Source organism: Paramormyrops kingsleyae, chromosome 1 (genome assembly GCF_048594095.1).
Source record: "Paramormyrops kingsleyae isolate MSU_618 chromosome 1, PKINGS_0.4, whole genome shotgun sequence".
Lineage (NCBI taxonomy): Eukaryota > Metazoa > Chordata > Actinopteri > Osteoglossiformes > Mormyridae > Paramormyrops > Paramormyrops kingsleyae.
The window spans coordinates 31,142,635-31,167,554 of NC_132797.1; the positions used below are offsets into that span (position 1 = coordinate 31,142,635).

Consider the following 24,920-nt stretch of genomic DNA (forward strand, 5'->3'; position numbering starts at 1 on the left):
GTGGAATCCCCGTGTAATCAGCTGTTTCTGGTTGTTGTCGTTAGTCCTCTGTATTTAGTCTGCGTTTCAGTTTGTTTCCCCAGTCCGGTCATTGTAAAGTCACTGTGTGTTTTCTTGCCTGCCCTTCTTTATTAAACCCCGTGTTCCCCAATTTCCTGACCGCCGCTCCTCTGTCTCCGCTCCGCGTCCTGCATATGGCACGACAATAATACTACCATTTTCGGTATGATTCATCTCAAATACGCAAAATCTGCATGAAAACGGATGTTTACCAAGGTAGTTAACTACTGACTTCCATTCATACATTTCTGTTAGCGCGTTGCGGAATGAAGCGGGAAACAAAAATGAACAAGGCTAGTTTCCAAAACTTTTCATTAACTTTTCCTCTCTATCCAAGAATTCCAAAACTTATCCAGGTTTTCCATGACCACGGGTACCCTGTAACTACAATGCATTCAGTGCAGTGTACATCATCTGCAAACAAACTAAATCAAATATAGTTACCGCTCTGTCATACTCCTCAATATTTTCTTTGGTCATCATTCCCTAAGGCCAATGAGAATGGTGTGTCACGGCTGGTGGTCCCTGCTTATGAGGTGCTAGTCCTACCACTGGCTGAAGATGGTTCATTCAGGCTCAGAGACCAAGGCATCAAACACCATGCACTCTTTCAAATCGATCCCATGTGGCTGTAAACATTTGGTTAGGTTGGATGTACAACCATGTGAGCAGTTTATTAGTTTCATGCATGTATTACACTCTGCCTTGTCTTGTCTAGTGTAATAAAGCCACACTTTTGAACATTTGTCACAATCCATGTTTGAGACTAGCACGCAGTCTAGCCCACAATATATATATTTTTATTCGCTAAGAATGGCAGTTGGCGAAGTCTTGCATTAAATAAATAGCTGGCAAATGAGTGAACTGTAGGAAGTTTAAAAAAAAGTGAAAAATGTTATTTGGGCTGAACTCAGGTGAATAATTTAGAAACCTGATGTTAATGGGTCAGAAAGCTGAGCTATCCCCAGTCTAAGGCCTTCTGCGACACTTTGGAGATGTCTTGACTTGCTCTGACTTTTCTGTATGCATCAGTAGCACAAAATGATTCAGTGTGACTTTGCAAAAACATGCTAGAATACTGTCAAAAATCACAAATTTGGCAACATATAGCAAACTTTGGAACACAGACCAATGTAGGGACAAGTCTTAGCTATACACATATAGTCATTCACAAATTCCTTTCAGTTTATTAAAGAGCTATTACTTGTGTATGTATGACAAGTTTCTGTTCAATTTCCTCTACCATGTCAAACAGCTGTGGTCATGAATATGAATGAGATTCACCTGGGGAACCCCCCATACTCAAATTTGCCTGTCTAGTGCAGAATTCAGTGTGAAATGAGACAAAAATTAACATCATTTGTAGTTTTGTTTCTTGAAAACAATAGAAATGGTATCGTAGAATGAGGTAATCAATCGTTCTAGCATGATTAAGAACAATCAGCTTCTTCTATGCCAGTCTTAAAACAATCCTCATCACGGTCACATTTGGCATCAGAGGATAAATTAATTTCATCACTGCTGTCGAGAAATGATTGAACTTCTTGCAAGCTTCACTGGCGGAGAAATGCAAGTGTGCAATTGTAAAAATAGCAAATACAAACTGCCACATTTCGCATGCCATTTTATTTCTGTTGGTGTTTCTGCATGTGGCTTATCGCCGCCTCGAACACACTTATCATTGGCATATCAATAACCGCTCACACTTGTCCACAGGTAAGACATGATGAGAAAACATGTTAGCTGATTATATTAATAATTTCATATAAAAGCAGATGTTTGTGTTTAAGAGTGGGCATATTTGAAAGAAGACACATTAAGGTTTGTAATAATATTTGAAAAACATTTAACAACATTTTAAAGGTGCGGATGCCTTAGGCGACTCGGGGGGGGGGGGGGGGGGGAGGGGGGGTTGTTAACTGGGCTTTGGCCAAAACAGCATCGATTTAGGACAAGTAATGCCAGCAATGCAGTAATTTAAGAATAGATTTGATATGTTCGTTGTTATCTTTAAGTGAAACTACACTTTTGACCGTTCACTCCCTTTCACACTGTTGTCACATGCTAGGTTGTTGCACGTTGATGCATGATGTATTCACCTACAACAGGTCCTGGCAGATAGCCACGCTTGTCCTTGCAGGTATGTAGTGTTTAGGAACCGATAAGCAGAACCAAAATTCCAAAAATTGGGTACCCGGTACAGAGTATTTTATCATCTTTTCTAATTTGGACTGTACTTTCTGTTTCCAAACCTAGGTGTACATTTTCTTTCATAAATCCGAGATCTAAACAACTCATTTTAGACTCTGTACTCTAACGTAAGGACAAATGCTTTTTCCAATGACCGTTACTATGAATGCCATTTTCAAGACACAGCCATTAGCACAGACTGTCAGCATCACATTCATTAAAGTCGGCCTTTCATCCCTAACCACAATTACTGAAACCTGTTATTTAAAATAAACATACTCTGGGTGAGCTGCCAAGATGCAAAGCCATACACTGTAGCCATGCTTTGCAGACACAACACAGATGTCCTTTTAAATATACTTGAAAGGTGGAATCCGCACCTTTTATTTTCATATAACAAAACAATTACTCAACCTTTTAACATTTCACAAACTTCTCGGGAAAGACTGAGGCCTGGAGGTTTTAATCCCCACCAACGCATTTCATAAATTTCAATTGGAACACAAGATCCAGAGTAAGTCTTTTGAAACATCAAGCTTTTTTTCAGATGATTAGCGCCATCGACTCATCAATCATGCAACACAATTGCAAACAATCAGGTCTGAACTCTGATGGCTTAAGCTATTAATTATTAGTGATCCACCATGGGCGCAGCACAGATGTTTTGCACTAGGCTTTCATCGTGATGTGATTCAACATCATTTTAATTACAGGAGGAACAGTATGAAGAACAATTTCATTGGCACTAAAATTACTGGGCCACAAACCGGTGTTTCCTGTGGATCAAGAGGTTTGGTGTGGGGGCAATGTGATGGATGGGAAGGTGGATACTACAAAAAAATGATCCCACTGTCTACGAAGGTAAACTAATTATACAAATGAATATAGGCCAGTTATTTTTCAGTGACAGCTATAACTGCATGTTAAAGCGGATGCTAAATTAAGTCCTCAACCGTCTCCAGTGCTTCACTCAACAGTGTAACAGCCTAACTGCACTGCAAACAGCCCAACTATGTATGCGACTCGGTCTAACTAAGTGGGTCTGTTGTGGGAAGAAATGGGTGCCGTGTACCTCAATTGATATCAATGTAGTAAATAAAAGGTGAGAAGCTCCCACCCCCCACATGGTAATACGTTACCAATTAGCATTCACACTGGAGCCATGTCAGAAAGTTACTGCTAATGTAGGGTGACCAGATAATCCATGTCAGGGAGGACACTTTGAGCTACTTCGGGTTTTACAAACTACTTTCAAATAGAAAGGCTCTATGCTCAGCTAAATAGTTCAGCTCTTCTTGTGCTTTGACTGGTTTGTTTCCTTGACTGAAAGACTCATCCAGCTGTTTCACATTAGCATTAGTGACACATGCATGATTATAGGAGAATGACCAATCAACACACAGCAAGAGCTCAGTGCTCAAGTGAAATCCAGGTCCTTTTATTGAAATGGTAATTTACAATTCCTGTCCTAGCTCAGAGTGTCCTCCCTGACATGGATTATCTGGTCACCCTATGCTAATGTTACTAGGTCACCAGGGGATAGACTACTGTATAGATTTTAGTTTTGATCCCATTCAATCAAAACACCATAATGACAAAATAACAGATGTTGACAGATGATTCTCATCAGCGTTACACGATTGATGCTGTGTTGACACACTGAGAAAAGTGGTCCAGAGTGCCCTGAAAGCTTTTTTTTTTTTTTTTTTTTTTTTTTTTTAATCCAGGACGAGCCTATACGGAGCCAAAACATTCTGACATCCCCCCTTAATCTTTGGAAAGCGCTGAGCATTGGGATCCATCTTTGTTCATCCTTGTGCTTGACACTTCATTCCAAGCAGCGTTTATGTTCATTACGGCATTGTAAATGTCGTATGCCTTCCAGACGTCATGGAATGTGACGCCATCAAGTAGTGTTGCAGTTACAGCCTGGCATAGTGTACGTCTCATGTAGAAGCACTTAAATAGGGCAATGATCCCCTGGTCCATCGGTTGCAGAAGAGAGGTAGTGTTGGGAGGGGGGGTCAATGATGGTGACACCGAGATGAAAGGTGACTATGTTTGTTGGGTGGCCAGGAAGCGTGGTCTAAACAAAAGAAAAATCTTAAATAGGATGCCCTTCTCCTTACAATACTTCTCCACTGCTGGTACAAAGTGGTTGAAGAACCAATCCTCAAAAATTTCACAAGTCACCCAAGCCTTTGATTTGACATCCATATTACTGGAAGAGATCACTTGAGGATGTTCTTCAGCTCTCGAGGATTCTGGGCATGATAAAAGTAAAGCCGCTGTTAGTGTAAGTTGCCCACACATTCTCCTTCTAACATAAGGGTCAAACAGTCTTTTGAAACCTTCAAGCTCAGCATAGCCTTCTCCTCCTTGGATATAAATGAACGGCCTGGCATCATTTTCCATTAGAATAGGTCATATCTACATTGAACATCTGTTCTGGAACAAATCCGTTTCCAGTAATAAGCTTTGCCAATGTAGTATTTGGACACTGCGGTTTCATCAGCTGATGGACTTTCGCCTTGGATCTTCACACTGTGAAGAGTCTGTTGTTGCTTAAACCTCATAAACCATCCTGCACTTGGTTTCAACTGTCGTTCACATCGGGAAACCTTTTCTTGAGGTCTGCAAGGACAACACTTTCTCCTGAATCAACATCTGGCTTATGGGAATACACTGACAAGTCTGCCATTCAATCCAAAGGGAGAGTTTTTCCATGTCTTAATAAATCTTGCCTCTCTACTTGTTGATGAGTGTTGTTCATCCATGGAGCTTCATCCTTAACGTGGGCTAAAATCTGTTCCTTGTCATGCACGATTGTTAATACCAGGGCTGTGGAGTCGGTAGATAAATGCTCCGACTCCGACTCCTCAGTTTCTAAATCTTCCGACTCCGACTCCTCTGTATGTATATACTATGCTAATGTATTTTCTACATCCATTGAAGGAAAGGAAGGCAACATACATGTCATTTCACCACAGAACTACTGGCTAGGAAGCCAACACTCTACTATAATGCCAGATTAAAGAAACACAATGAAAACAAGGATTTTGCCACCGACCGATGTGCGTGTACAATCGCGGCAATTGATTGGCGGCCGCAGATTGCGGGTGTCCACATGGACGGGCAGATCCAGCTTGCCGAAAATCTCGACCACCGCCCCCATCCAAAGTAATGTGATGCCTCTGTCTGCTGCAGTGGCTGTCTCCTCTGTCAGCCAGCCGGAAGTTTAGTGCATTGTGTCACTCACCGGCCAGCTGATCAGCAGGACGAGCCTCTGCTGGAGACAGGTAGGGAGATCTGTGTTCTCGGCTCCTTCGGCCCCCTTCACTAGCGCATAGCGAAGGGGAGCCGACGGAGCTGAGAACACACCAGATGATTTTTCAGGCGTTGACGCGTGATGACTCGTTGAACGGCCGAAAAATCGGCAGTGCATCTGTAAATGTATGGGGGGCTTTAGGCTAGGTTCACAGTTCCCTGTAACAGTGGAACACGACACAATGGAAAGCGGTGCCGCACCTTACCTGTGCATTACATCCCATATAGTGACGCATACAGTCAATGAAAAGCATGCTTCATGGTTACTTGACATGTTCGTTTTGTGGTAACATTATGCACTGCATGCATTGGGCTTTATTCTTACAGCAGAGAAGTAGTTCATTATGACTGTTTGTGAATTGGGACATTTCAACTTACTTTTTTAATTCCCATTTAAATTTAGTAGGAGTCGGAGTCGGTTAACTTTTTGCCGACTCCAGGTACCCAAAATTGTCTCCGACTCCGACTCCACAGCCCTGGTTAATACAGTCGTCCCTTTTGTGATGTTTTATCATGCTAACCTTATCTTCTAATGATGTAGCATGACGCTTTAGCTAGCACTAGAAACACTCTTAGGGCCATGTAGAGATGCACTGATCCAATATTTGGATCGGTATCAATGCCGATCCAGACCTATTTGATGGATCGGGTATCGGTCATGTGTGACCGATCCACGTCCAATACTTGTTTAGTTTTTGGCAATCTCTATAAAAGATAGCTCCTAATTTGTACAATCGCACGACAGCTCTTTCCCACTTTACATGTGTTTTTTGCAGCATTCAAATCAAATGCTTACGCTGCCCCTCAGTCTTTTTTGCTACTCAGTGGGTGTGAGTACAGTGACTTCCGCCTGCTGTGACGTCATGCACATGCCCTTCACAGTACGAGGAGTGTAAGATAAGACATGACGATCTGGGAGTATTTTACGCTTTTAACAGAAACCAGTAGCACAGTGATTTGCAATCTTTGTAAAAGTTTTGAGAGGCAGGAATAGTGTTTAATGGACAATCCCACTTAAAGCGCACGCAACTGTGCGAGACAAAAAAAAGCAATGGATGATTTGGGAGTTGCCAACTTGGACTGGTTTGCAGCTTGTGATACAAGAGGGGCTGCCACTGCAGCAAAAGTAACTGAGCTGATGCCAATGGAATTGTGTTAAAATTTTAAGCATTCGCCACTTGTGTATACTTGCTTTGAAGATATTCATATCGAACTGCAAATGCCACAAAAGTGCTTAAAACAAGACGTACAAACAAGGTGGAACAGTACGTTATGTATGTTTGTAGTAGCCTGATTAAATATTTGTCACATTTTTTTCCATCTGTATTTACTAGCTTAAATTAATATATAAAGTATAACAAAGTAAAAAGAGCTCTTGTAACGAAATCTGTATCTGTATCAGCAGTTGTGTATCGGAATCAGATTGGAACTGGAAAAATGTGGATCGGCCCATCCCTAGTGGGGGCAAATATTAAAGACAAACGAATGGCAAATGGCACAAACAAACCAGAACTGAATTGGTGTGCACAAACAACGCTGCCATGTGGTGGAATTTGGAGTTATCAGCACCAAACACCAGATAAAAAGATGATATTTTTAAATTTCTAAGCTTTAATTTTATATATTTTTACATATTTCAACAATGCATAACTAACGTAAGGCTGAATAAAGTGACTTAAGACAATTTGTATTTTTTTCCCCACATACTGTATGTAACAAAAACAAAGTCAAATTCAACCAAAGATGAATTGACATATGACGTGGTATTACTGTATGTATAAGTGGGTTTCAGTGTGCTTGAATGGGGTGTACAAGAGCGAGAAGAGAGATTTGTCGTTGACCCCCACCTAACTACATGTCTGTTCTGTGATGAGTGCATGTTGGGTGTGGGCAGAAAACAGGCTTCCCAAGCAAGTCACCAAGGAATTGGATTAAACTTTTTTTTTTGATTATAGCAGGAAAATTATAGCAGTTTTTAAAATTATAATTATAAAATTATAATTATATGATTATAGCAGGAAAATGTTATTAGATGAAACACTACAAACACTGCACTCGTGCTAGAGATGCACCAATCTGAATATTGGATCTGTATTGGCACCAATCCAGACCTATTTGATGGATAGGGTATCAGCTATGCATGACTGATCCACATCCAATGCTTATTTAGTTTTTGGCGGTCTCTAAAAAGAAAGCTTCTATTTCATGTTAAATCTATTTGTACAATCAATTGCCAGACAGCTCTTTCTCATTTTAGATGTGTTTTTGGTGGCGTTCAAGCTGAACACCAACACTGCCACTCAGATTTTTTGCTACTCAGTGGGAGTGAGCGCAGTGACTTCCATCTGCTGTGAGCATAAGAACATCAGATAAGAGGGTGACGATCTGGAAGTATTTTACACTTTTAACAGCAACTAGAAAGCACAGCAATTTGCAATCTTAGTAAAAACAAAAGTTGAGAGGTGGGAGTAGCATTTAGCGGAAAATCCCACTAAAAGCACACGCAATATGAAAAATGCAATGGATGATTTGGGAGTCTCTAGCTTGGGCTGTTTTGTGAACTCGCTACAGCTTGTGATACATGAGGGGCTGCTATTGCGACAAAGTAATTGGTGCTGTTGACAGTTTAAGCATTTGCCACTTGCGTATACTACCTAGGAAAATACATATTCAACTGCAAATGCCCCAAAAACACTTAAAACAAGATGTACAAACAAGGTAGAACAGTACATTATGTACGTTTCTAGTAGCCTAATTAAAGATTTTCTGGCATACATTTTTTCCATCTGTGTTTACTAGCTTAAAAATAATATATAAAATATAAATATATTTATTATATTACAATACTAAAGTAAAAAGAGCTATCATATCAGAATCTGTATCGGTACCGGCAGTTGTGTATCAGAATCAGATTGGAACTGAAACATTGTGGATCAGCCCATGCCTAACTTGTACTACATGTCATTCCTCAGCTGTGCCCAGACAAGAGTTCGCCAAACAAATCAAATACAGCCTTTGTTGATAACATGAAGTAGGAAACTAGGGCTGGACAATTTATTGATTTTAAATCGAAATCGAGATTTGAAACAACGCGATTAGGAAACAGCAAAAGCTGCAATTTAGGACAGCTGGGTTTAAAACTGTTGTGAGAATAGTTTTCCAAATTCATGCCGTGCTCCCTGTGTGTCATGCTCACCAATCAGAAGTGGCCCGAGCCTACAGAGTATACGCCCACAAACAGCAAACCCGTGGAACCCGAAGAAAATATTGCGTTCGTGGTGCAGGAAAAATACTGATTCCGCTACTGAGCTGAAAGTGAATTGTCTTCCTATTTCATAGTCCAAGATTGTTTCAGAAAGGTCCTATCATCAATAAAACTGGTGACCTCCTTTTAACCAGCAGCAGAAAAGCCATAGAACCTATAATACAGTTTTTATGTCATATGTTTTTGTGCTCATTGATTTAAGTATTGATTTCCATAGATTAATCTTGTGAAATTAATCTTAATCCCACAGCAGTAATAAAATAAAAGCCTCACTTTAAATACTAAAAGAACAGATCGCTTTAATTGCTATTACAGTTGGTTAAGGGCACGGTCTAATTATTTAGAAAAGACATTAAAAAGTGAAGCATATAATGTTCTCATTCGTTTTGTATTTGTCAGAGCAACAAGGCAAAGGAATGATCAGCTGCTTCAGTCGAAAACTGCATTTTTACGAGCTTATTTCAAATAAAATGGAGGGTTGCCAACTTTGGTCAGCTGTCTGGAGTGAGGCTTTCAGTTTGAGACGAGTCTGCACATACATTTACATGTATGTAAGAGTTTTATTACCATGTAAATAGTCTGTAGGGTTTGCAAACTGCTCTAATGTTTTTGATGCAGCTAATTCTAAGTTCATAATGGAATAATTTAGATTCAGCCCTATAGGAAACTAATCAACACTAAGCCACATGGTGGTCCAGCAGGCCTGACAGACCATAATTATTCACAGTCACAGTGGGGGTCAAATGCTGGGTCGCAGAAAAACCTTTTAAATGAATATTAGACCATAAAGAGCCTTTAGCGATGGCCATCTGCCAAGCACACATGGTTTGTTTAAACTGGCATTAGCATAGTTTTGCCAAATAGCGAATTTTAATCTGCATTGTACAGCCAAACATATGATATTCTTCTCAAACCAAAAATGGAAAACATGGGGCTTAAGAAGGTTCATGCATCAAGGTGACAAATCTCATTATTATTTACTACTAGTCATAATATTATTACTCATACTAGGAATATTTTCATTTCAGCCTTGAAGGATCTCTCGCTGCCTCCACAACCACCCCCCTTCAAGAACAGTCATCAGCTTGTTGACACATTTCACATATATTCTCAGAATAAGACCAGCCAAGTAACCCTCAAAGCCTCAAACGGCCATACCACCAAGTACAGAAAGTATCTTAAAGGACACCGATGTGATGTTAGGTATCCTCCTTGCCCAGAGGAGGCGTTTTGTTAAAAGCAGTCCTAACCCTTATACCGCTTTTATTAATGTTAAGTGCCATTCCAGGTGAGCTGTTAAGCAGGACTGAGGTAAAAATTGAATTTCTGACAAAGTTGGTCCCAATATTTCTCAATACTTGATTTTACCTGGAGTGTTTGCACTTCAGCTCAAACAGGATGGGAGTGGGGCATCCCACAACAGCAGCCATTACCACTACAGTCGAACCTCGTTACAACGTACCCCGTTTATAACGTTTACACCAATACAACGTTCAAATTTCGATGTCCCGAATTCGCGTAATGCATTATTCCATTTGCCGGTATCGCTTAGAACGTACACCTTTACAGCGTAAACTTCGATATAACGTATGATTTTCAGAGGAAAATAGGCAAATTGACCTTCGTTACAACGTACAGCCTCATCTTCCGAGCGCGCGCACAATTCAGAATCGGCTGTTGCCGGCCATCTACATCGCTTAGCAACGCCTAACTGTATGAACCTGTCCTCACGAAGCATTCCACGCCGGCCGGACTCCTTGCATGCAGCCCCCGTTTTTTCATGGTTTTGCATGGTGTCATGCTGCCGCATATCAAGCAAGATGCCTACTAAAAGGAAACGGATTTCGCTGACCGACAAGGTGGAAATAATTCAGAATTATACATGGCAGCCTTATACTGCCGACGCGAACTAAGTTCTGAAACTGTGTGGTTATTGGGGTAATTGTGTGACATATAGTGAAAGAAATTAACAAAAGACAGATGTCTAACACATGTATCGAAATTTATTTCAGCCAATTGAATCATATACAGGTGCATAATTTCGGTTTTACATTAGGTTACAGTAAGGCGATTTGAACGATAAGCCGGCAGTGGATTTTGCATTATGTCGGTTGTCTATGAGTAACTGATATTAACCTAGTTTGAAGAATATAGTTCCTATTATATTCTTCAAACTAGACAAGCTGTATGTCATAGTGTCTACTTGAGGGGTGTTTTCTAAAAGTTTTTTTATATACATTTTGTGTTCTATTATTCATTTTGAGGGACTTGGTTACAACGTACTATGGTTATAACGTACAAATTCTTAAGTCCCCCAAGGTACGTTGTAACGAAGTTCGACTGTACTGCTACTTAAATAATGATTCATCAACAATGAATTGAATTTTTAAAACTTACTTAGCCAAAACCCAGATTTATACAATCGTTTGAGGCACACAAATCGTAAGCTGCCACGTCATGTTTCAGATTCTGTGCAGAAACACACACACACACACACACACACACACACACACACACACACACACACACACACACACACACACACACACACACACACACACACACACACACACACACGTTTGTGCCTTCCATGTAGCACCACAGGTTCAAAGGTAGTACAGTAAACTGGCACTTTGTAAGGTCTACCCAGAGGGGGCTGTCTGAGGAACTGTGCTGCCCATCAAGAGTCATTTACTGTTTGTCAAAACACACAACGAGCAGCAAAACCCAGAAATCCAATTTCATTCTCACAAGAGGTCAGGACATGAGATATATTGGGTTTTTATTAGGGGTGCACCGATTGCAGTTTTCTGGCCGATCAACGATCACCGATCCTTAGGCAACCTTACCTGCCGATCTCGATTTTTTTTTGCCGATCTTGTTTCTTTCATAACTAAAAGACAGTTACTTCAATGTTTCCATTTTTATTGAGTAAATTGATATGAATACTCACAAAACATGAGGTAGTGTCCTCAAATATAAACGAACATATAAATGAGCATTGCTGTTTGAACTACAAAATCATATTTTTTCTTCCAGACTTTAATTTCTCTAATTTTGTAAAATATATATATATATATATATATATATATATATATATATATATATATATATATATATATATATATATATATATATATAGCTGTTATGACACACTTGTCCAAAAAATAGGGGGGGAGGCAGCCTGCACTGCACCTCTCTCAGGAATGGGAGAAAAGGCTGATTTAACCCTCTGGGGCCTAGGGGTAGGCAACACACTTTCACTGACGGGCATGATCACACATTTCATCACACTTAATTCATGGCAAATAAATTATTTCTTATATATTTGTTTTGCCATTACACTCATCTTTATTTTAATATATACTGTATTGTAAATATGTCAGATTTTTGTTAAGTTTGAAATTTGACATCAAAGTATAGACATTGCAAAATGCAGTTTGGAACACTTGCAGAAACATTATAAAAGTACATAGTAAGCAATGCTGGCAGTTTGTTTTGATCCCAGATATCTGATCACCAAAGTCTTGGCTACATGAAGATGACTAAATGGTGTAGATGCAACATTAATTTGGATAAATAAATAAGAAAAACCTAACTCATGTAACTATTTCTGGCTCCTTTCATTGAATATGTAGCAACTTTCATGTGTATGAATGAGCCATTGTCACCTGGCCACGTCCCCAACCCCCTTTTATGGCGCTGAAGGGGATGTATCTGGATCGCGTTTCACCGTTGCGCTGTTAATCAAATTACCATGCGAATGCGATTTGAATACGCGCTAATGCGGCTATTTAGAATGTGAATAGCGATCTTCGGGTGAGAGCGGTACTACACGCCCCCGATGCAGGTAAGACAAAGTAAGATGACATGGTTTACTTTTTTGCCGATTTAACCTAATTTTTAAAACTTTAATACTTCCGACAATGGACGTTTTGAAAAGAAGACAGATTACGGATTTAGCCAGCGTTTTTTTCATGATTATACATTAAGTTTTCAGCGAGATATTTATAAACTGAAATAGACGCGAAAAGTACGCGATGTCGTCGACGACATACTCGACCCCAAAGAGTTAAAAGCATATAACTAAGATCGGTGGATCTCATGGGAATATGGTCGATTTCTGATCCCCTCAAATTAACGTGATCGAGGCCGATCGATCGGTGCGCCGATCGATCGGTGCACCCCTAGTTTTTATAATGTACAGATGTGGTTCACCTTCATCTAGCACTGTGCAGTAAACCATTTAAAGAGCCATTTACAGACCCTTATGTAGAGCACCCTTTAACTGTTCCAGAAAACAAATATAAAAATAAGGTTTGCTAGAGCACATTCAGACATATGTGCATAATGGATTAACCTGGCTTATTGAACATTGCATCTTAGAGTCACACCCTCAAAGGCCAAAATGTTTCCGTAAATCCACAAAGCTACGGCATAAGACAGAAGCTTTAAAATCATTTAATCTGGACATAAAACTTATTTTCCATGAAGAAAAAAAACAAATAAAAAAAAACATGTACAACACACTCTTGCTTAGCATGGCAGTATATTCCTTTGTCATATAGCAAGATTCATGAGACAGAATAGAATTTGAATGTTAACGCTTGTAATGCAGTCATAAAAACAAGAATGTCAGTAAGACATGCATAACGCCATATCAGTGTTTCCCCTACTGTTATATTAGGGGGGCTCCCCACCCCCCCCAACAGCACCTCACGCCCCACCTTGAAGGTCAAGTTAATTTTATTTAATTTAATTTTATTTTCTATACAACATTAGTCATTTAAGGTAACCTGTCCTATAGAACAGGTCTATACGTTGTCCTTTTATTAAACAAACTAAATAGTCCTATGTTATCTTTACACAATAGATTGTCATTTTTGTCTCTACACGGTCGCGCGTTTACAATCCTCCTCTGCTCTCTGTATCGCGCATGGCGAAGTTCCGCCCCGTTGCGCGTGCACTGACATGTGTGTGCACTGACAGCTGAACACACTCCCTCCAGAGAGCACGTGTCGGAAAATGTCGCGTCAACCAACTGAAAAGCAGACAGAAATATCTGCGTTTTTTTTTTTTTTTTTTTAAACGCTCCCACGGTGGTGAAGAACTATCACTATTTTAAGCTATCAGCTATCACTTATGAAGCCTAACAGTTAATGTATTTGCAGGTCAAGACAAACATCCGCTATAGGGTGCAAGGAGACCATCTTGCAGCCTGCCTGCGGATCTCAATAAATGGGCGAGATGTTTCTGACTTCCCATATCAAGAGGCTCTAGAAATCCAGAAGCCCAGAAAGATACACTGCAGTGACAAAAGCTGCACACTTTGTGAATAATTGTCATAAAAAGAAATGTTCTGATGTTTACTTCAGTTGTAATATTGACTGCTGTCATTAAAAGAAACACATGAACACCATGAATCCCATCGGTGTCCATCAGCTAATGTTAAGTTGTGCGCAGGTCAAGTTAACATTTTTGATAAGTGTTTAATAGTTCAGCGTTTCTGGAACGCGAGCTTTACTGACCTCATGAAATTTCTCATAAAGACCGGGATGTCGGTCTTTAAGATACTTCGCCAAGTTTGACATGCTATTTAACTTCGTTGCCACAACTTTGTAGCACTGTTTGCATAGAGACTTAGACATCCTTAGCCTTTCCATGCTCATCTGCAAAATACTTGCGTTTTTTTTTCTTTTTCTAAAGCAGCTTGCGAAGTGCCTTCAACTGCAGCATATGCCATGTTCAGCCAACTTGGTATGTGCGTGTTAATCAGTGCGAATGCGTTCAGTGGTGCCCCATTGAGAGGAGGGGTGGGGCTGCGTGAGTGTGTGCACGCACTGTAGTGGTGCTGTGTGAAGTGAGGCGAATGAGGCGAAAACCACACTGTTGGTATCAATAATGGTGAAAATCCGTATCTAATCAGATACTAATTTTTTATACTGATTAGTATCTGAGAATCAATTTGACAACCCCAGTGTCTCATTATTTTCAACTGCAGCGACAGCTATATCTACTGTTTCTGATCTTTCGCAGTACATTTTTGAAAAAGGTCCCCCTTAAACAGTTTCCAGCTGCGCCACTTTCTGAACGTTGTGTAGGCTATTTAAACCGGTATCCGCGAGGAGTTTAACAGGCCAACACAAGTAAATCAAAGCACAAAAAAAGAGACTCCACCAAATTCTCTTTGGTAAGCAGCCCCTGTCAGACCCTCACTCTATTTTGTGTAGTTTGTTCTCCATACTGGTCACCAGCTAGTGCCCTTTAAATCGTAAAGCAGGATTAATCATAAGTGAGTTGTCAGGGTTTCTTTATTGACATTCTACTTCCATTGTTAAGAAAGTGCTTTATTCCTCAGGGATACATAATTTGTTCAAATCCTTAACAACAGTCTTTAGTACAGGATGCACTATTTTTCTAAGCTTGAAAATACAACCAATCCCTGGTTAGTGACCATTAGCAAATATGGCAACAAATGACAAAAAAAAAATTCCAAGCAATGCACACGTTTGCAACCAAATTTCTGAAGCCTGACAAAGCATGGAGTGACAGATCTTTGAAGTAGAATGTACAAAATGTTGTTAGATTTTAATCCTTTAGGTGGACATTTTTGAGTATGAAAGGCATAAGCACAGTTGCAGTAACGCGTAGTGATTTTCACGAAGCGACCATTTCCCTTAAGCACCTGGTTGGTGGTAGGGGTGGGGGGAAAAATTATTTTGATTAAATTGTGATCCTGGTTTTGATGACTTAATATCGATTCACAAAATCCCAAGATTGATCTAGTTAATTTATGTCTTTTTCCGGCAACTTTGAAAAATACTCTCTCAGAATTGTACTTTTATCAGTCCATTTATCATAAAGTAGTGCTACTTTATCCTCTCACCGATAGGAGGGTTGCAATAGTATTTTGAAATCACCTCGCTCTTAGTGCATTGTCCATCCATCCATCCATCCATTATCTGCCGCTTGTCCGGGGTTCGGGTCGCGGGGGTAGCAGCTTCAGGAGAGACACCCAGACCTCCCTCTCCCCAGCTACCTCTACCAGCTCCTTGAGGGGGACACCGAGGCGTTCCCAGGCCAGCCGAGAGATATAATCCCTCCAGCGAGTCCTGGGCCTGCCCCGGGGCCTCCTCCCTGTAGGACATGTACGGAAAACCTCTCCTCAACTGGCTCCTTTCGACGTGAAGAAGCAGCAGTTCTACTCTGAGGCCCTCCTGGATATCCGAACTTCTCACCCTATCCCTAAAGGAGAGCCCAGACACCCTGCGGAGAAACCTCATTTCGGCCGCCTGTATTCGCAACCTCATTCTTTCGGTCATTACCCATAGTTCATGACCACAGGTGAGGGTAGGGACTAGTGCATTGTCAGTCATGGTAATAGAGCAGTCCAACCGGGTGAATGCAAGCAAATCAAATGAAGTAGGGCCATATTCCCACACACATCATTTTCAGTACAACGCTTATGGTGACATGAAAGTGTTAAAGAAAAATAAATTAAATGAAATAAAAACAAACAATGCAAAGAGAAAATCGATATTATTGGAATTGAACTCCTGTCAGTTATGAGAATGTTGTGAACAATTTTTTTTGATCGTTGTGGGTAACACTGAAGCAAATGAAAGCGAAAATCAGCAGGTGTAATTTATTTTATTTCTGGCTGGGTAAAAGAACCGCAAAGGGAAGTGTATTTACAGTGTATTCCTTATTATTATTATTATTATTATTATTATTATTATTATTATTATAATTATTATTATTATTATTATTATTATTATATGTTCCTCAATTTAAAAGTTGTTTGTATACAAGCCTTTGGGCCTTTCTTCAGTGGTTTCCTGTGACTTTGCATTTGTAAGTGTGTTCCATTTATAGCTTTTTCAACATCTCTCCAAATATGAAAAGTTGCTATATAGTACTTCAAATCTCATTCCTATCGGATTGATACTGAATCACAATCAAAATCAGATTGAATCGAACTGTTAGTTTGTGATTTGGAATCAAATCAAATTGGGGCATCTGTGCCAATACCTAGCCCAGTGGTTCCCAAACTTTCTCTGCAGGGCCCCCCTTTTCTAGATGGGAAGATTATTGAGCCCCGCCCCCCCCCCTCCCATAAAACTACATAGGTTCAGATTCAAAATTTATTTGAAATACAACTCCCTTTTGTAATTGAGCGAAACAAATGCAATTACAAAATACAAATGGTGCAATTTCACCACTGTGGGAGAAAAAAGAGCAATCAAAAATAAAAGCCCACATAAATTTGAAATTATGCAAATGTAGATTTAACGTTTCTTTTAATATTCATTGGTGTACACAAATTAAAGTTTGTTTTACGATTACCGCATTTTGTTTTTAATGATAACCACAGGTTACAGCCTATACTATAACACAAAACAACACTAAATCATACCCATTAATTGACAGTCTCCCTGCACTTCAAGTAGAAAATTTTAAACCTCGTTTTTCATGATATGGTTAGGTTTTTTTTGTCCAGCGCTGCAAAATGTCACGCGTCACCATGTCACATGGTACAAAAACCTTGCAAGAGCAAGACGACTTATGACAGATCGTATAGCACCTCTCAGCCGGCTGAACAAACTGGAACTGCCTCCGTGACGACACAACTTTGCCCTTATTGGCTGAAGAATGTGACATTTGCATGACGTTTGTATCCCAGGAAGTTCTGATGCGTTACCTGCTATTTCTCCTGAATATCACGTAAAGCAGTGAGAACTGGTTTTCAGTTAATTTACCTGGTAAAATAAAGTTTAAATAAATTACATAAATGCTCTAATAGTACACGTAAGGTAGTGGTTTATATATTGTTAGTTACTGTAATGTTGCGTTGCTTTATTTGTTTAATCGTCCAGTCTGTGAAGAGATTATTTTGCCCCTGAGGCTATTCCATTGGTGCGCTCTTCCCGCAATACCTCTGCGCCCCCCCAGGGGGGCGCGCCCCCCAGTTTGGGAACCACTGACCTAGCCCTAGTCGCTGGAATGGAACTGGGTTGCATAGCAGCATTTTAAAGTAAACAAATATGCAAAATGGTCAAAAGTAATACCTAACAGCAGCTAGTTCACAGCACAAAACTGTTAAAAACCCATTAATGATAAACAAACCTATTAAAGAGGAAGAAACCCCTACAGACAGGGCAAAAACCAGCACCAATGCTGACTGAAGCTGCTGTTCCCTGGGCATGTGTGTTTGAGGCCTCCTTGCTGCCTCCTCTGGCAGAATGTGGGGGGGGGGGGGAAATGCGAGAGTGGGTCAGGGAGCCAGACGGCCGGAGATATTTCAGCATAATGGCCCCGGAGAAATGCCAGGCCTAGATCTTGATTGTCGCTCCCTAACTGTTATGTAACACTGTGCCGCCTGAGCGACCAGCGGGAGGTGATCCGCTGACAGATTTTCAACCTGCCCTGCCCACCCCAATGCCAGCTGCCAAGGCACTACAGAACAACCCCCCAACCTCCCTCCCAGAGGCTCCAAGCCAAGGGTGCATGCTCAGCTGGGAAGCATCCAGCCTGGCCCACAGAGTAAAATGTGGTCAGACCTTCTGCTGACCTCATGGGATCAGTCACCTGGTCCAACAGCAGGGAGGAGAACCAACAAAACAGTAGGGACAAGGCCACACCATTTAGAAAGTCAAACAAAAAACTGCAAGCATATTAATAAAAGGCCTTAATTATTCCCAGGGATCACGTCAGTGCCAGAGACCATTAACATAAACCAGTTCTATTCATTTTAATGCCTCAGATGTTAGCATTCCTGCAATTTAGACATTTTCTGATATTCATAAAAAGATAAATGAACCCAACCCAGAAAACCAATGCAAAATCAGATTAGCGGCTGTAAAACGTTCTTTGCCTTTCATAGAAGTGTAGCAGTCAGTTTCATGTAGCTAACAAAATAAAACTCATATTTGGAGCAGCAGTTAAATTTAATATCTGTCTTGGCTGCAAATATACTGCAGAGGTGCACAAATGCTCTTGCCCATTTTTAACAATGGGTGTGGGTGGGGATTTATTGGTATCTACAAAAATCAGGATCACCAAACAAAAAAGTAGAGATGCTCTAAAAGTCTGAGAGTGTAGAAGAATTAACCACCAGTGAGTTGCTATCAATCAACACACCAGAAATGAAGAAGGCATGCCTTAACACATTCACATACAGTAAAACCAGCTACATTTGAAGTGTTTCCCCATAATAAGAGACAGACTTCTTGACACAAGGCTGGAGGCTTCAGCCAGATAATAGGTTTGCCAAGCATCAGTTATAACTCCAACAGTGCTGCTGATCATGCTGCCAGGTATTTTTAACTGCCGCATGATGCCGAAATTACAAACTGGAGAAGAAAGGAGCTGGAGAAACAAGCTGGTTTGTAAGCTCAGCTTACAAAATCACACAAACGATTGGTGTACTCATTCTGTAGTAACTGTCATCATTGTCATTAACGTAATGCCACCAATTGAAATTCCATCACTTATTGCATCGCACAAGTATGAAACCCATTCATACCCATGTTTCTAAATCAAGAGGCTTACATGCTTAAGATTTCTCTGACAGTTATCAGTAGGGCTGATTGCCAGCAACCTCACGATATGATACGTATCATGATGCGGGGCAACGATACGATATGTGTCACGATACATGATACATTCTGAATAATGCCAAAATAAGTATTCTAAACAGCTGAAAGGATTTTTTTTTTTATTTATTATTTTGAGGTCCACAATTAGAACATATATTGTTTATGGCTTTCATAAAAATTAAAAAACACAAGATAAACACAACAAAACAGCCCATTGTAACAAACTTAAATGTTGCTTGTACTGGCATATATGGCTTAAATGATTTCAGATTTTTGTGTAGAAAAATCTGGCATTTATTTAGAAAACGCCATAAAGTGAGTTACTGAGTTACCAGAAACTCTGAATCATTTAGTTCATAAATAGTTCTGGCAGAAAGGAGATATCTTCAAGTTGCTATTTTATGTGTGTTGTGTTTTTTCCCGGAAAGTTAGGATTTGTTTGAGAGAGATACAGGGTACAGGAGAGTGACAGGGGCATTTAATAATTCCCGCGAATCCAGCGTTCATAATGCGGGACTTAACGCACTTAAACTACCATAGCAGTAAAAAATGAATAACGGTAAAATGGAAAGATACACCTACAATATATAAAGTGAAATTTAACAGCAACAGTTCACGGGAAAAACTTTACAGCATGACCACTGAATCGCCTTATAAGGCGACGTGACGCCACACCTCTGACCCCGATATACCCCTCCCCCTCAATGTTAATATAAAACCTACGCTCCTGGCTGGCACCCTGGGGCTGCATTGCACACTGCACTTTCACAACTGCTGTTGCACCATTGGATAGCCTGCCAAATAAAAGTTCTTAAACTGGCCGTATCGATAATACACGCATCGTTACAGACGTGCTGTGTCTAAAAGTATGTCACGATATTTTGCATTATCGGTTCTTTGAGCACAGCCCTAGTTATCAGTGAGATAATAGTTTGTATGTCGATTAAATTTAATCACTACCAAGAGTGCTTTATACCATCTATGGTGCAGGGTTTCGATTAAACCCTGCCCCTTCCTCAGGGGGTATTCAAGGTGACAGCCCCCTGCAAATGACATATTAAAGGTTCATTCCATTTGAACTGGATACTTGAAATTTCTAAGTTCATGGTCAAAAATTTCAACTGGAACGTCCCCTGAAGTCAGAGTTCCGACTTGGAAAGTTGGAGGAACCCCAACCCCAGAATTCAAGATGACTGCACCCTTCACTTCAGAAGTGAAAGCTGTAGATATATACTGTTTGTTTGCACTTTTGTCAAACTTGTATCTCATTGAAAATCAGTCGTACGTACAATGCTGTCCAACCTGTGGGCATGTTGTTACAGGGTTTGTACGCACAAAAGTTTACATGCAAAAAATACCATGTAATGCTAACAATGCCTAACAATGAACCTGGCTAGAAGTAGCATTATTAAATGGCCTTTGACTTGGTTTGGAACGCACTTAACACGGTGTGACATTATTCCAAGCTCCAACTTCCGACCTCCGAGGTAAATGGAACGCATTTACCACACAAGTACTACTCTGCAGTCAGACACTCAAAATGTTCTCCACCTGAAAAGCTTCACTTTCCAGTGAACAACTGCAGCTTGGATGGTGTTCAGAACATTGCAGAGAGCATACGGATTTGGAAACATCCTTGGAGAAAATTCTTTAGCACATTCAAAGAAGAATGACACACAGTTGTAGCTCAAATGAGTAATTTCAACAAGCAGCCCACTCAAATATTTTCATTAAGGTCAAAAGATCAATTATGCAAAAACCCTAACCTTGTTAATACCAAGAGGAGTTTAAAAATAAACAGAAAAAACAGACATCTGCAGCAGAGACCATCAGCACATGTACATTCAAAAGCACATGAACCAAATCTCAAGATCTTGTTTGTAGCGAAAGCTGATTCATCTCACAATCATTCTGTCATTCAGTTTATGTTCTTAGAAGCTGATATTCTGGCAGAGGAGACTATGGTTCTTGGTGCTATTTCAGCACACAACTGATTAAAAGCAAACCATTTAAACAAGTAAAAAATTTCACAAACATAAAGGACTCCTGCTTTACTCTGGGGCATTAAAATGCTGCTATTTGCAGGTGGGAAAAAGATGAATAGGAGTGAGCAGTCACCTAGACATCGAAGAAGCCTGCTTTTACATTTCCTTTTACTTCAATTTAAGCATGTTAAGCACAACTTAATCTTCTGTATGAAATCACCATTAAGGCAGTCGTGTTGTATTGTTGGTATCAGACCAAGATCCAGCTTCTTAAGCTACAGCAATAATGTGAAAAACTGCCAGCGTACTGTTTATGGGTAGAGATGTAGTATGGATTGTTGCCAGAGGTGAGCAGTATTTCAAAATAACCATGCAGCCCACCCTTTATCTTCTCTAAATCAGCTCTCCCAATGAAGCCTAATTAAGAACAATGGTTTGGGATTCTAGGTATGTTTACAGCACATACATTTATTGGATTTTTTACAGGAATATCTTGTCTGATTCCTTCAAAAGTTGTGGGGGGGGAAAAAATAAATTTTAACCCATAAATGACAAGCTTGCTTAACTTGTTTTGAATCCCTCCAAAAAGGTGGTTTATTGTAGGTAATTTTCCACAATTAAACGTATAATAAAGAAACATACATGCTCAGATTCAACCTTAGATGAAAAGTAAAAGTGTTAATTGGTAGTGCAGCCAAAACGCAAATTCGCAAATGTGTGACTCATGCAAAACTTGGGTTCAAGACACTTTGAACATATTACCGATCCGGGAATATTGCCTCATGAAGACCTGACATGCAAACCGTCTGTGGCCAAAAGCACATGCAGTATAGGATGGATTTCCCAGATAGGAAGCAGTCACTTTCCACAACAGTGATTTCGGCCTTCAGAAGCTCCCAATTGTAATGTACATCAAAATTGACATAAAATATGAAATCCACCTCAGCACAGAAGCACAATAAACTCTAGACATGCAGAAAATCTCTAAAAGAAAATCACTTAACTCCCCTGTGTATCAGGCAGAGCTGCCCATGAAAGATATCTAAGCAGGCGTGCACACAGGTCACACAAATCCAGCAAAATTCACCTCCAGTGTCACTGCAGAGCCTGCCAGTGGTCATCATCAAACAGGGACAACTTCACACTTATTAGATCTTCTACCATATTAGCAGCGAGAACAGCTTCACAGAAACTTGCCTCTGATTTGCCTGTACTGAACAATTTTAGAAGACATCAGAAAAACCTCTCATTCTCAGAGTTCAAACAACAGGTGTGTAACATAACATTTCGGATGAATGACAGCAGGTCATGTGCCATCTCAATTGCCCTGAAATCAATGGAGTACTACAGGCCCCTGCTGAGAGGGAGTCCCGCTGGAGACAGAAAGCTTGCACTCCTTCATTCCTTCTTCCAGAGGCTGCACCATCAACAGGACTCAGACTTTCAGAGGTCAGACTTGCCATAAAGGAAGAATGAACCAACAAACTGCAGGCCCCTCTCATCCCTCCACCAAAATCAACAGGGCCCACATCCAGAACACAGTTACTAGGGGCTCCACTCATCCACCCGCTTCAATTTAAAATGCAGCAATGACTTTGAATGGATACGAAAACAACTTAATGTAGAAATATTAAACCTGTCCCACTGGCTCCATCAAGGAAGTAATTTTTCACCCTATCAAGCAAAGTCCTTTCAGCGAAAATGAACTACCCGAGAAACACCTGAAAAGCTGTCAGGGCATGGGGAAATTTAACCAGCTGCTATTCTGTGATATGACACACTTTCAACCAGAAAACAAAACCACGAGCCATAGTGGGAAAAATCCCAAAAAGCTACTGGCAGGTGTTTTACAGTTTGATGTTCCTGTGAAAAGCATGTGCGCTGTGCACAGACAAGTGGAACACACACAAATTAAACCTAATATGAACACTGCTGCAGAGCTTCTATTTAAAATTAAAACGCAGCATTGTTAACCAATCCTTACAAAAAACAGTCTATAGCTAACACTGACTGATGGAACTATAAAACAATTCTGATTTGGCACAATTACAGCATATCCACAAAGAGCAAAATTAACCACTAATAAATAATTAATACAGTGTGCTACAGGACCGAAAGTTGCCATTCTTTTAACCTTAGTCAAGGTTAACAGTCAAATCACCAAAAACGGGACTTATTTCTTGCAGACTGTCTTCAGTACAGAAACTTTAAACATTAATTAGCATAGGATACCCAGTCTGACACATGCGAATTGTGTCTGCACCCCAGTGTAATGGAATCTGCCCGCAGTTGTGTTATAAACGCATAACAATGGGATTCATAATTCAGGACTGTGCATTTGTGGGAGATTCCTGAGAAATACTGTATTTAAAACCTAGCAACTTTTGAAATTCTGTCTAATAAAAAGTCAGTTTCCCCCAAAGCACAGGGTACAGCACATTGGGAATAGTGGCAACGAGGACATGGCAGTGTGTCTGTGCAATGTCACAGACACACTGTCAGGTCTGATGTGGTGTATCAATACAAAGATGCTGGAAGGGGGTCACTTCCAATTACACAAATGAAAACTGCAGGCTTGCCACACAAATGCAGCACTCATCACAAGTTTCCACAACCAGATCCCAGGCTGGTGTGTCACACATTCCTGTGACCCATACGGTGCAGTACTGTGTTCGCTTAAACCTGCCAAAGTCTGATTAAATTCTATCAGAAACATAAGAATGAAACAGCACCCTTTCAGCAAAACATCCCACAGAGCAGAAAGGCTAATTCACCAAAAAGGGGCCAATGTAACCTTTTCATTCAAGGCATGCAAGTCACAACTGACAGAATGTAAACACAGTACAGGACACCCACCCAGCATGCATAACAAACCCCACAAACTGGCAGAACATGCTCGTTACAGAATGAACAATTCAATGACCACTGATTACAGAATGTTTATTGCCAGGAGGATCCATCACAATTGTCATTGGAAGGTGGGAATTCACACACATTTGATGAATAGGTATTTAGCAAAGACGCAAGACCAAAACCCGAATCAGAGTTTTAATTGATCCGCAATAACAAGTCATGCTTTCTTCCACAATTACTTAATACGTGTTACCTTCTAAACTTAACGACAAAGTTGCATGCATCTCCCGTTCTATCGCCCGTGCGTCTCTCCCACGCGGACTAAACATGCAGCGACAGACAGGCGAGCGCGCTCCCCAGCCCCGCTCGGCTCGACGGCACCCCCTGGCTGCGGCCCGCCGCAGCTGCAGCGGTACAGGCGCGCCCCGGAGCAGAAAGACCGCGGACAAGATGGCGGGCTCGACTCCCATCACGTGACCCCTTTGTGTTCGGCGAACCGATTCCAGGAGAAACGAGCCGCCGCAACCGGCCTTTACCACACGATTTAGAGATAACGGGTCCTTATGTCCGTGTTCGCGGCGTTTTATTCCAGCTGGCGCGGTTGAGGCGCATCATAATAGCGCCTTTCTGAAAAGAGGGACA

General features: G+C 40.6%; 1 protein-coding gene across 5 annotated transcripts in view; it reads right to left on the reverse strand.

Annotated features, from left to right (window-relative positions):
- LOC111858537 (enhancer of polycomb homolog 1) overlaps window positions 1-24,920 on the reverse strand; it is a 47,735-nt gene that overhangs the window by 11,769 nt on the left and 11,046 nt on the right. The gene's annotated exons all lie outside the window — the stretch shown is intronic.